Consider the following 8,708-nt stretch of genomic DNA (forward strand, 5'->3'; position numbering starts at 1 on the left):
AACCCAAGAAAATAAAGTCTGTTACTGTTTTCATTGTTTCCCCATCTATTTGCCATGAAGTGATGGGACTGGATGCCATAATCTTAGTTGTTTGAAGGTTAAATGTTGATTAGCAGTTCTAATCCCAGTGACCTGAAGACCTGTATATAACCCCAGTTCCACCATCTCAAGGATGTTTAGCGTAATGGGTCCTTGGCCAAGTTATTTTATATATGTGTATTTCCATGTCCTTATGCAGAAAAATATGGATTATTCTTATATCACCTATTCACAAGGGTTTTGTAGTTCTCACAATACTTTGGGAAAATACTTTGTAGCTCCCAAGAGATTTTTGTAGTTTATTACTTGTCAGCTACTGGGCTTCCCTAGTAGCTCAGATGGTAAAGCATCTGCCTGCAATGCAGGAGGCCCAGGTTCAATCCCTGGGTTGGGAAGATCCCCTGGAGAAGGAAATGGCAACCCACTCCAGTATTCTTGCCTGGAGAATTTCATGGACAGAAGAGCCTGGCAGGCTACAGTCCATGGGATCACAAAGAGTTGGACACGACTGAGCAACTAACACACACACACACACACACACGTCAGTAATAAAGAAGCTGTCAGTCTTCCCAATAAATGCATTAAGATTAATAATAGCAGGGCACTCTTTCTTACTCATTATTCCACTTCTGTGGTTAGGACAGCATTGCCACATAAAAACACAAAGAGCACTCAATCAGGCCTGGTTAAATGGATGGATACATGCCTGAAGGAAGGAAGGAAGAGGGAAGAAAGCTGGAAGGATAGGAAGCTGGCAGCTTGTGTGACACTAGAGTCTTATTTATGATGACCAGGTTTTCTCCAAGTTTCTTTCTGGTCTTCTGGTCTCACATTTCTTTCATAGGTTTTGCTTTTTCATAGATGATACTGAACTGATCAGTTGTATAGTGAGAAGAAGAACCAGGGTTCTGTGGTCAGGTAGACCTAGATTTAATTTTGTTGCTTGAATCTGTATTACATTGGGCAAGTTACGTACCCTATGTAAACATCAATTTCATATCAGTAAGATAGGATTGCATGTGTGATCATTTGCTAAGTCATGTCCAACTCTTTTGTGATCCCATGAACTGTAGCCCACCAGTATCCTCTGTCCATGGGATTTCTCAGGCAAGAATACTGGAGTGGGTTGCCATTTCCTTTTCCAGGGAATCTTCCCAACCCAGGGATTAAACCCCACATCTCCTCCTTGACAGGCAAATTCTTTACCACTGAGACACCAGGGAAGACCAAAATGGAATTAACAATTCCTGAATCATTACCATTGTTGTGAGGATTAAATGGCAAAATGGGTATAATAGTTAAGCATAGTGTTTGGTGTACAGCAGTTCAGTTTAGTCTCTCAGTCACATCCAGCTCTTTGAGACCCCATGGACTGCAGCACACTAGGCTTCTTTGTCCATCACCAACTCCTAGAGCTTACTCAGACTCATGTCCATAGAGTTGGTGATGCCATCCAACCATCTCATCCTCTGTTGTCTCCTTCTTCTGCCTTCAATCTTTCACAGCATCAGGGTCTTTTCCAATGAGTCGTTTCTTCACATCAGGTGGCCAAAGTATTGGAGTTTCAGCTTCAGCATCAGTCCTTCCAGTGAATATTCAGGACTGGTTTCCTTTAGGATGGACAGCTTGGATCCCCTTGCAGTCCAAGGGACTCTCAAGAGTCTTCTCCAACATCATAGTTCAAAAGCATCAATTCTTCAGTGCTCAGCTTTCTTTATAGTTCAACTCTCACACCCATGCATGACTACTGGAAAAACCATAGCCTTGACTAGATGGACCTTTGTTGGCAAAGTAATGTCTCTGCTTTTTAATATGCTGTCTAGGTTGGTCACAGCAAGCATTCAATAAATTCTGTTTTCCTGTACTAACAGTTCAAGGAGCTTGATCTACTAATAAAAAGATTTGATCAATGATCATTATACTGGTACCAAGCAGGCATCCAATAAATGGTTTAAAGTAGAATGCATAAATATAATATTGATTTTTGTCTTCAATCACATTTCAGTTGAAGGCAATTTATAAGTCTGTGATTTTTTTACATGATTGAATTTTTTAAATCTTTTATGTTAAAATATTGATTCAACTTCTGCCTTTTGAAATTACTGAAATTTTTCTTTAGTTCTAATGTATGATTCATTTTTATAAATGTATTAAAACTTGAAGAGGAAATGTATTTTTGATATGAGAAAATCTATTCTATATAATTTCATCTTATCAGGTAGCTTTTTTTGATGGAGAGCACCAATGATGCTGTAGAAGCAAACAAACAAACACAACTCGTTTAGTTGTAGCCTACTCTGTAATTCACAGAATTTAGGGTAATTCACAGGATTAAACAACCTAGCCTCAAGCAGGAGAGGAACCAGGTTAAATCTGAAGAGTCAGGCATTAGATGCTTATGAGCAGCATCTTTGGGACACTGTTGTTTGATACCTGATTCCAACTATATTCTCTCCCTTAGGATCTCTGCTTAAGAATCACATTCTCCAAAGGAATAATGAGATTGACTTAGCTTAGGTTTCTTGCCTAATTCTGTGAATCACAGAGGAGGTCCGGTTCCCCACTAAAAGATGGGAGGAGAGAACCAGAGAGGCATAACAACAGAGGTTCATTACCTAACCTGTGAAAAGTCATGTCTTTATATATTCATCTCACTGTTTCCTCTTTGATCTGCCAGATTCAGCCATTGGTGTATTTAGGACCCAAGAAAATGAGAACATAGTTCGCCACATAAGAGAACATGACTAAACTTGAGTTCAGCATATTCTCTTTCCCTAGACTTGTTTGTCTCCATAGAAAGAGTGTTATAATACCACCCTTATACTTACTATTATCACAACCACCTGTACAATTTATTGAGTAATTTGTTCAGTATTAATATTTAAGCTATTTATTAAACACTATGCTGAATATCGGAGAAGGCAATGGCACCCCACTCCAGTGTTCTTGCCTGGAGAATCCCAGGGACGGGGGAGCCTGGTAGTCTGCCGTCTGTGGGATTGCACAGAGTCGGACACGACTGAAGTGACTTAGCAGCAGCAGCAGCATACTGAATATAATTCTGCCCCCATGGTACTTAGAATCTGGTGGCAAGACAGTCATTTAGTGAAATGAACATATAAAATGATGTATGGTTGTATTTGGAGTAACTATGATGAAAGAGAAATTCATTAGTCATAGAGAGAATGTAATATGGAGACTTGGTCTTACCTGGCAGGGCAAGGAAGTTTCAGAGCAAATAAGGATATCAGAGGATGTGTAGAAATTAACCAAGTGATGGGAGCTCAGGGATAAAAATTTCTACAGAGATGAGTATGGAAAGTGTCCATGCCTAGCAGAAGCATGATTTATTTGAGAAATGGAATGAAAGATCATGTGCTTGAAATGCAGAGAACAAATGAAAGCATCCTGGGGAGTGTGGTGCAGTCATGTGGGACTTAATGGATCATTTTAAGTATTCTGGTGTTTAGCCTAAGATAATAAAAATCTATTGGATCATAAGCATAGAAGTGACATGACCAAGTTTACATTTTAAAATAATACCTCCAATTACTGTATGAATAGTGTGAGGGGTTAGGAGTCAATATAGAGTATATCAGGAGATAATTGTAGGAGTAGATGAGATTAATGAGGAGGGCTTACACTAGATTTGTGGAGCAGAGATAAAGAGAATTAGATTTGGAAGATATTTAAGGAGCAAAACAGACAAATTTGGTGATTTGGATATAGAGAGAAGGAGAAGAGAGTGTCCACCATGATTCCTACCTTTGGCCTGGTGTAATTGAATGGATGGTGATCTAATCAATCATACCAGCCAAAATATAGGTAAGTTCACATTAATAAAAAAGGTGGAAATAAGTCTGAACTTAGGGGGGATTATGTTTCATTTTAGACATGTTGGCTTTGATACATCTTGATGACAGCTATTCGTAAAAATCCAGAAGTGGTTGGATATATGTAACTAGAACTCACAAAGAAAATCTTAACTATACATTAAGTGTGTGAGGATTTGTTGGTAGAGGATAATTAAAGCTCTTGGTGTGGGTGAGGTTGCCTGTGGAAAGAGTACAAATGAGAGGGGGTCTAGATTGGATCCCTGAGGAATTCCAACATTTAATTTCAAGACAGAAGATGAACCTCACCCAGGAGCCTGAGAGATTCTCTAAGAAGTCAAGACAATCATTCTTGACTCTACGAAAAGTGTATAATTGTAATGGTGGGGAATGTGGATTGCACCGATCTGAGGAGACTGAGGGAAGTAAGGAAATGAGGACTTTTGAATAGACAGCAGTTGTAGAAGTTATTTTGAGAAGTTTGGCTGTGAAGAGGGAGAAGAGAGATGAGATTAAGACTAGAGAGTAAATTTTGGGTTATGGGATTATTACTATTTTTAACAGAAGAGATTTATTTAAAAGCAGAAAGAATCCCTTTGAGAGAGAGAAAAAAATGGAAGATAGATAGAAGAGAGAGAACTTAAAAAGAGCAAAAGTACACTATATATGTGTAAGATTCGTTAGTAGGTAGGAAATGGGGCATACACCTCCAGAGTTAGGAGAATTGACCTTGACAAAGTGGAAAAGACAGCTCCTCTATTGTGAGAGAAGAGAAGATGGTTTTTAGATTTTGTAGCAGAAAATTGAGTGACTCTGGCCTGTGTCTGAGGGATTCTAGTTCCTTTGTGAAGCACAAAGAAATGACTTCTACTGAGGTATCAAAGAGGTGACTGGGAGAGGGAAGTGGGTGGCAAAAAGTCAGAGGTCAGGTGGAAGTTTGGGGACAGTAGAGAATGACTCATTTAGGCTTATCAGCAAGCAGAAAACTGAGTTAATCAGTAAAAGTTGTAAGGTTGCTGGGTTAGTGAAGGTCCATGTTAGACTGGCAGTCCATCAGTCAGCATATATTTGTTGAGCCAGATATTGCAGTGTCCTCAGGATGTAGTAGTGAGTGAGAGGGAAAACTGTCTCCTGTTGAGGAACCTACTTGTTAGTGACAGGGTGGTAAGCAATGGAGGCTTCTTGGCTCCACAAGAAGACTTGTTTTTCTTCAAAGTGTGGACATGTTACTAAACTACTCTTCTCTAGTCTATGGTTTTAACCAATCATGCTTGACTGTTGGATTATAGTCATAAATACAGTAGATAAAGTTTTACAAATAGGATAGGGATTTGCCTGAAAAGTGTAAATTTTTTTAAAAAAGCAGAGAAACAATGGAGTTTGAGTATCATTAAGCATATTTTATATAATTGATCATAGAGACAAAATAATAGAAATTTAAAGAAGAGTAATGAATTCATGAACTGCTAGTTGCCTTGGGGATAGCTGAAGAGGCAAACTGGAAGAATAGGGGATATGGTTTGAGTGGGATTCATAGATATGTGGTTTTAGAGATAGAATAATTATGGTTAAAGAAGAAATCTAGAGTATAGTGCAAGACAGATTGGCTTGATGGAGTCGAGGGGGCCACTACAGATGAGATGGTCATGAAACTGAATGGTCAGAGTGTCGAATGGATTTATACATGTGAAGGTGAAGCACCAACATGATGATGGGCTTTGTGGAAAGAGGTGCTCTAAACCAGGTACCAGAGTCTTTGAGGAATGAAATACATGCCTGGAACGTTAGTTCTAACAGCAGTGAGTGAGGAGACAGGATGGTGTATCTGATCTCATGATTCTCAGCAGGGCTTTTGTTCCTTCTCAGGGTGTCCGTCATTCCTAAGCATTTTACATATTATTTGTTCTTCAGGATATTCTCATTACTGTTACCTCATTTACAGACGGGGAAGCTGATTCTCAGAGATTTGGTTCCTTCAGGCTATAGAATTAATAATTGGCAGAACTGAGATGAGAACCCAGGGCTGTCTGGTAGGAATTTTTGAAGCTCCAGGTTTTAGCTTTTCAGCTGAGGAAGTAGTGGTTTTTGAATTGTCCTACTGGCTCTTCATGGTGAGAGAGTCTGACAGAAGCACTCCAAGCAGGTCCATGCACAGCAGGCCTTGGATAAAGCAGATCAGCAGACAGGGAAGCTCTTCCTGTCTCCCACAAGACTTCTGATGAGCCGTTTGAGCTGACTGAATGTGGTCACATCCACTGGAAGGAAACGAGATGTTCCATGGTGCTCTGAAAGACCGTTGTCTGGAAGACAGAACATGCTGGAAGTAGACAGCAGCAAGTTGAATTGCTATCAGGCGACTTGTGTAAGGGTTCTGGTACGGAGTAGTGTGTTGTATGAGAATAGCTCAGCTGGAATTCCATCACCTCCACTAGCTTTGTTCATAGTGATGCTTCCTAAGGCCCACCTGACTTTGGACTCCAGGATGTCTGACTCTAGGTGAGTGATCACACCATCGTGGTTATCTGGGTCCTGAAGATCTTTTTTTGTATAGTTCTTCTGTGTATTCTTGCCACCTTTTCTTAATATCTTCTGCTTCTGTTAGGTCCATACCATTTCTGTCCTTTATTGTGCCTGTCTTTGCATGAAATGTTCCCTTGGTATCTCTAATTTTCTTGAGGAGATCTCTAGTCTTTCCCATTCTGTTGTTTTCCTCTATTTCTTTGCAGTGATCACCGAGGAAGGCTTTCTTATTTCTCCTTGCTATTCTTTAGAACTCTGCTTTCAGATTGGTATATCTTTCCTTTTTCTCCTTTGCTTTTAGCTTCTCTTCTTTTCTCAGCTGTTTATAAGGCCTCCTCAGACAACCATTTTGCCTTTTTGCATTTCCTTTTCTTGGGACAAAAAGCTAGTGAAGATGATGGAATTCCAGCTGAGCTATTTCAAGTTCTAAGAGATGATGCTGTTAAAATGCTGCACTCAATATGCCAGCAAATTTGGAAAACTCAGCAGTGGCCATAGGACTGGAGAAGATCGGTTTTCATTCTAATCCCAAAGAAAGGCGATGCCAAGTAATGTTCAAACTACCACATAGTTGCACTCATCTCACATGCCAGCAAAGTAATGCTCAAAATTCTTCAAGCTAGGCTTCAACATTATGTGAACAAGAACTTCCAGATGTTCAAGCTGGTTTTATTTTTTATTTTTATTTTTTGTCTTCCTTACCCAGGGATTGAACCTGGTTCTCCTTTCTCAAGCTGGTTTTAGAAAAGGCAAAGGAACCAGAGATCAAATTGCCAACATCCATTGGATCATAGAAAAAGCAAGAGAGTTCTAGAAAAACATCTATTTCTGCCTTATTGACTACACGAAAGCCTTTGACTGTGTGGATCACAACAAACTCTGGACGATTCTTCAAGAGATGGGAATACCAGACCACCTTACCTGCCTCCTAAGAAATCTGTATGCAGGTCAAGAAGCAACAGTTAGAACCACACATAGAACAGTGGACTGTTCCAAATTGGGAAAGGAGTACGTCAAGGCTGTATATTGTCACCCTGCTTATTTAACTTACATGCAGAGTTCATCATGTGAAATGCCAGAATGGATGAAGTACAAGGTGGAATCAAAATTGCTGGGAGAAATATCAATAACCTCAGATATTCAGACGACACCACCCTTATGGCAGAAAGCGAAGAGGAACTGAAGACCCTCTTGATGAAAGTGAAAGAGGAGAGTGAAAAAGCTGGCTTAAAGCTCAATATTCAAAAAACAAAGATCATGACATCTGGTCCCATCACTTCATGGCAAATAGATAGGGCAACAGTGGAAATAGTGAGAGACTTTATTTTCCTGGGCTCCAAAATCACTGAGATGGTAACTGCAGCCCTGAAATTAAAAGACACTTGCTCCTTGGAAGAAAAGCTATGGCCAACCTAGACAGCATATTAAAAAGCAGAGACACTACTTTGCCAACAAAGGTCCGTCTCGTCAAATCTATGGTTTTTCCAGTAGTCATGTATGGATGTGAGAATAGGACCGTAAAGAAGGCAGAGCACCAGAGAGTAGATGCTTTTGAACTGGTGTTGGAGAAGACTCTTGAGGGTCCCTTGGCCTGCAAGGAGATCAAACCAGTCAATCCTAAGGGAAATCTACCCTGATGTTTCATTGGAAGGACTAATGCTGAAGCTGAAACTCCAATCCTTTGGCCACCTGATGTGGTGAACTGACTCATTGGAAAAGAACCTGATGCTGGGAAAGATTGAAGGCGGGAGGAGAAGGGGACGACAGAGGATGAGGTGGTTGGACGGCATCACTGACTCGATGGACATGAGTTTGCGCAAGCTCCGGGAGCTGGTGATGGACAGGGAAGCCTGGCGTGCTGCAGTCCATGGGGTTGCAAAGAGTTGGACACAACTGAGCAACTGCAACTGAACTGAACGGAGTATGAGAGTGAGGGAGTGGCCGTTTCTGCAGTTCAGGCAGAAAGGCAGCAAGATGAACATGAGACATTGCAGAGCTGTTATTTTTGGCCAAGACTCTGATTATATTAACCTAGGCACCCCGCTCCAGTGCTCTTGCCTGGAAAATCCCATGGACGGAGGAGCCTGGTAGGCTGCATTTCCGTGGGGTCGGTAAGAGTCCGACATGACTGAGCGACGTCACTTTCACTTTTCACTTTCATGCATTGGAGAAGGAAATGGCAACCCACTCCAGTGTTCTTGCCTGGAGAATCCCAGGGACGGGGGAGCCTGGTGGGCTGCCGTCTAGGGGGTCGCACAGAGTCAGACACAAGTGAAGTGATTTAGCAGCAGCAGCAGCAGTGGCTAAGTTATATCC

General features: G+C 40.9%; 1 non-coding gene across 1 annotated transcript; it reads left to right on the forward strand.

Annotated features, from left to right (window-relative positions):
• Positions 1 to 362: 362 nt before the first annotated feature.
• TRNAC-GCA (transfer RNA cysteine (anticodon GCA)) lies at positions 363 to 434 on the forward strand. Its single transcript has one exon. It is a non-coding gene; the product is annotated as a tRNA-Cys (tRNA).
• Positions 435 to 8,708: the final 8,274 nt, after the last annotated feature.

The sequence above is a fragment of the Odocoileus virginianus genome, chromosome 3 (genome assembly GCF_023699985.2).
Source record: "Odocoileus virginianus isolate 20LAN1187 ecotype Illinois chromosome 3, Ovbor_1.2, whole genome shotgun sequence".
Taxonomy (NCBI): domain Eukaryota; kingdom Metazoa; phylum Chordata; class Mammalia; order Artiodactyla; family Cervidae; genus Odocoileus; species Odocoileus virginianus.